Below are 4,114 nucleotides of genomic sequence, written 5' to 3'. Positions count from 1 at the left end.
GAAGAGGCTGCTGGATGAGGCCCATGGCCCATTTGGTCCAGCTTCCTGCTCTCACAGTGGCCGACCAGATGCCCCAAGGGGAAACCAGCAAGCAGGATTTGAGCACAAGAGCAATTCTCGCCTCCTGTGGTTTCTCCAGGAGCCATCGAAAGCCCTTTCCTCCTCTAATCCTCTTTTAAAGCCATGCACGTTGAGGGCTGTTATGTACTGGGTTTAATAGGATCCAAAAGGCAGCTGTCTGATTGGTCCACAGGAGCCACCCAATCCAGCTCCAGGTGGAAGGGAATCCGCAACCTGATTGGCCTACAGGAGAATCCCAGAATTAGCCAATCACGTGGGGCCCATTGTGTAAATAATGTACCGTATTTTTCGCCCCATAGGACACACTTTTTCTCCTCCAAAAATGAAGGGGAAATGTGTGTGTGTCCTGTGGGGCGAATGCAGGCTTTCACTGTTCTCATAGATGCCTGTGAGGAACTGGCAAGCAGGATTCAAGCACAAGAACCTCCTCTCCTCCTGTGACATTGCTGACTCTGACTGTGGAGGCAGAGTGGAGCCAGCTGATCTTCCGGGTTAGCGCCATCGGCGAATGGCGGAGTTCCTCCGATCGGAGGAACAGGCTCCGTGGAAATTGGGTCTTCCCGCCGCGGCGAAGGTGGGGACCCGCTAGAAATCCCAGGTGGAGGAGCCTGGGAACGTGGGGTTTGGCAGAGCACCAAGAGCGCCTCCCCTACTCGCGGGGAAACCCCTTTTTGGGGCTCCGGAGCGAAGTGGGATGAGCAGCGCGGTGCAGTGAATCGACTGCTACTTTCACGGAGGGAAGCCGCACAGCCATCGCCAGAGAGCGCTGACTTTCTCCTGTTGACATTCGGACTCTAAACACGTACCCGTGAGTAAAAACGGAAAATTGGATCAAGAAATTCTTGAATTAGGCACTGAAGTGGGAAGGTTTAAACAGGAAGTCCGCCTTCCACTTTTTGTAAATAGACTGAAGCAAAAACCTTACAATCTAAGAGCCTGGAAAGTTGTTTTTAAAGATTGAATCTTCCTGCATCTACAACCAATAAACCCCCCTTGGAAAGCAGGAGAAAAGGAGGGGGTTGACTGTTTAAGCCTGCAGGAGAGAGAGTAAAGGAATATAAGTTTCCATCGTCTCAAACCTGGGAACGGGGTGTCAGAACAGGAACTCTCCGCAAGCCTTGGGAGTTCCGCGGGAGTTCCCGTCGGGCTCCCAAGACTTGCGGATAGCAGCCTGCATCTCGAAGCCTGGGGCGCACTGCACAGCCCCACAAGCTCGGGGGACAGCGGGGAGGCAGAGCGCACCTTCCCGCTATCCCCCGACCTGGTTTGGAGGCTGGCGGCGGGAAAAAGTGTGCTTCTCCCTGCCGCCAGCCCCACAAGCTCAGGGGACAGCAGGGAGACGGAACGCCGCCATCCCGCTGTCCCCCAACCTGGTTTGGGCTTCAGGCAGATATCCACAAGCCGTGGGAGCCCGGCGGGAAGTCGCGCCGGTCTCCCAAGGCTTGCGGAGAGCTGCCTGTTCTGGGGGCTGGGGTTGGGGGAAGCTCGGGCTTCCCCCGCCCTGCCCCGCGCCTGGGGGGGAATAAACGTTTTTAATTTATTCCCCCCCTCAAAACTAGGTGCGCCCTATGGACCGGTGCGCCCCATTGATTTTTTTTTCCTTTTCTTTGCTCATATTTTGACAGTTCTTGCTTACTATTTTTTCAAAAACTATTTTTTTTAAAGAAAGTCTTCTCCTCCCTAGAGAATCCTGGGGTCTTCTATGTCTATGAATGGAAGTGGGGGTCTGGAAGAAGCAAAGATCACCTGTGTTGAAGCAATGATTCTTCAGTATCAACTTCATTGGACTGGTCACGTTGTGCTGATGATCGTCTTCCAAAGCAACTACTCTATTCCAAACTTAAAAATGGAAAGCGTAATGCTGGTGGTCAACAAAAGAGGTTTAAAGACTGTCTCAAGGCAAATCTAAAAAAATGTAGTATAAACACCAACAATTGGGAAACACTTGTCTGTGAGTGCTCCAACTGGGGAACAGACAGCCTTTACCAAAGGTGGCATGGTCTTTGAAAACACTCGAACTCAGGATGCAAGGGAGAAACGTGCTAAGAGGAAGGCATGCTTGGCAAATCCACACCGTGAGCAACTCCCACCCAGAAACCAATGTCCCCACTGTGGAAGGACGTGTGGATCCAGAATTGGCCTCCACAGTCACTTACGGACTCACTGTTAAAACCGTGTTCATGGAAGATAATCTTACTCGGCTACAAGGGATCGCTGAAGAAGAAGAAAGAAGAAGATGTCTATGAATAGAAGTGGGGGTCTGCAGTGCATAATTATGGACCCTCCAAGTATCCCTATTTTCCAGGGACAGTCCTAGATTTACAGAAGCTGTCCACGTTTCTGATCTGAACCCGGAATGTCTTGCTTTTTCTTAGGACGTCCCTATTTTATGTTGGAAGAGAAAGTAATTCTCACTTCCCTCGACAAACTCCCAGGATTTCTTGTGGGAAGCCGTGGTAGTTGAAAGGAAGATGGAAGTTTGCAGTGGAGACCTGCCCATTCTGCGCAACGTCTGCCTCCCCCCTTCCCCAGCTCACCTGCTGCCTTTGCAGCCATCTCCCTTCTCCGTGGCCATGAAGCAGCGTTATTTGCATGACTTAACATTTCCGCAGAGTCTGGCTGGGGAGCAGAGGCAGAGCCCAGCACAGGAGAAATCCTGATGCGGAAGGAATTCAAGCGGACGGACGCCGCAGAACAGATGTGCCAAGGTAGCTATGGCAACCCACACCACGGTCATCTGAGTCCCCTCCCTACTTGCCAACCTCCTGTTTTTCAACGGCTGCCCTTCTCATCACAAAAGCATCACCACCGAGATGCTAATAAGGCCCGAGGAATAATTTCACTACCAGATCTCCATCTTGTCCTCTGAAAAAGCCTTGAAATTGTATTATTCTCTTTGTTGCAGACCATTCAGAAAGCAGCAGCTCTTGCAATTGTGGCACGTGAGGTGGGGCAATGCCACTGCCCTGCTGTCTTGGCTGGAGCCAGGATAGAGCTGGGCAGGGGAAGCACTGGGCTGATGGCAAGCACAGATGGGCACACACTTGCACCCGTCTCCACTGCCGCCTGACATGGGATTTTTCTTAGGCCCTTTATCGATGAGGTCAGTGCTTGACCACAAAGCTGGTAAGAACAGTATAGGTACAGCCTTTCTCAACCTGTGGGTCCCCAGATGTTGTTGAACTACAACTCCCATCACCCCTAGCTAGCAAGGCCAGAGCTCAGGGATGATGGGAGTTGTAGTCCAACAACTTCTGGGGAGCCACAGGTTGAGAACCGCTGGTTTAGGAGGAACCTAGGTAAAGGTAAAGGACCCCTGGATGGTTAAGTCCAGTCAAAGGTGACTATGGGGTTGTGGCGCTCATCTCGCTTTCAGGCCGAGGGAGCCGGCGTTTGTCCACAGACAGCTTTCCGGGTCATGTGGCCAGCAGGACTAAGCCGCTACTGGCGCACGGAGGACTGTGACGAGTGCCAGAGCGCACAGAAACGCCGTTTACCTTCCTGCCACAGTGGTACCTAGTGATCTACTTGCACTGGCGTGCTTTTGAACTGCTAGGTTGGCAGGAGCTGGGACAAAGCAATGGGAGCTCACCCCATTGGGCGGATTTGAACAGCTGACCTTCCAATCGGCAAGCCCAAGAGGCTCAGTGATTTAGACCACAGCTCCACCCATGTCCCTAGGAGGAACCTAATGGCTAAATGCCAGAGTATAAAACAACTCTAGATAAGGTGCAAGGGGGGTTCTAATACACACAGTAAAAAAAATAGGTTGAGTAAGTGCTTTCAAGGACGTGGCTGAATGACAAGTGGTGGGGGTGCTGGGGAAGCAGAAGGCGACTGGGTAGAGAATAAACAGCTAATCTGATTTATATTTACTCTGTAGCGTGTCCTAACGGAACTCACTTCACAGCTGGAGGCAGCCATGCTTCTGAATCCCAGTTGCTGGAAAACACAGGAGGGGAGACTTGCTCTTGTGCTTGAATCCTGCTTGCTGGCTTCCCATGGTCACCTGGTTATCAGAGCAGGGTGGTAG

This window comes from Podarcis erhardii, assembly GCF_964252035.2.
Source record: "Podarcis erhardii genome assembly, chromosome: 1".
NCBI classification, from domain to species: Eukaryota; Metazoa; Chordata; class Lepidosauria; order Squamata; family Lacertidae; genus Podarcis; species Podarcis erhardii.
The sequence above is the reverse complement of the archived record's forward strand: the minus strand, read 5'-3'. Positions refer to the sequence as shown.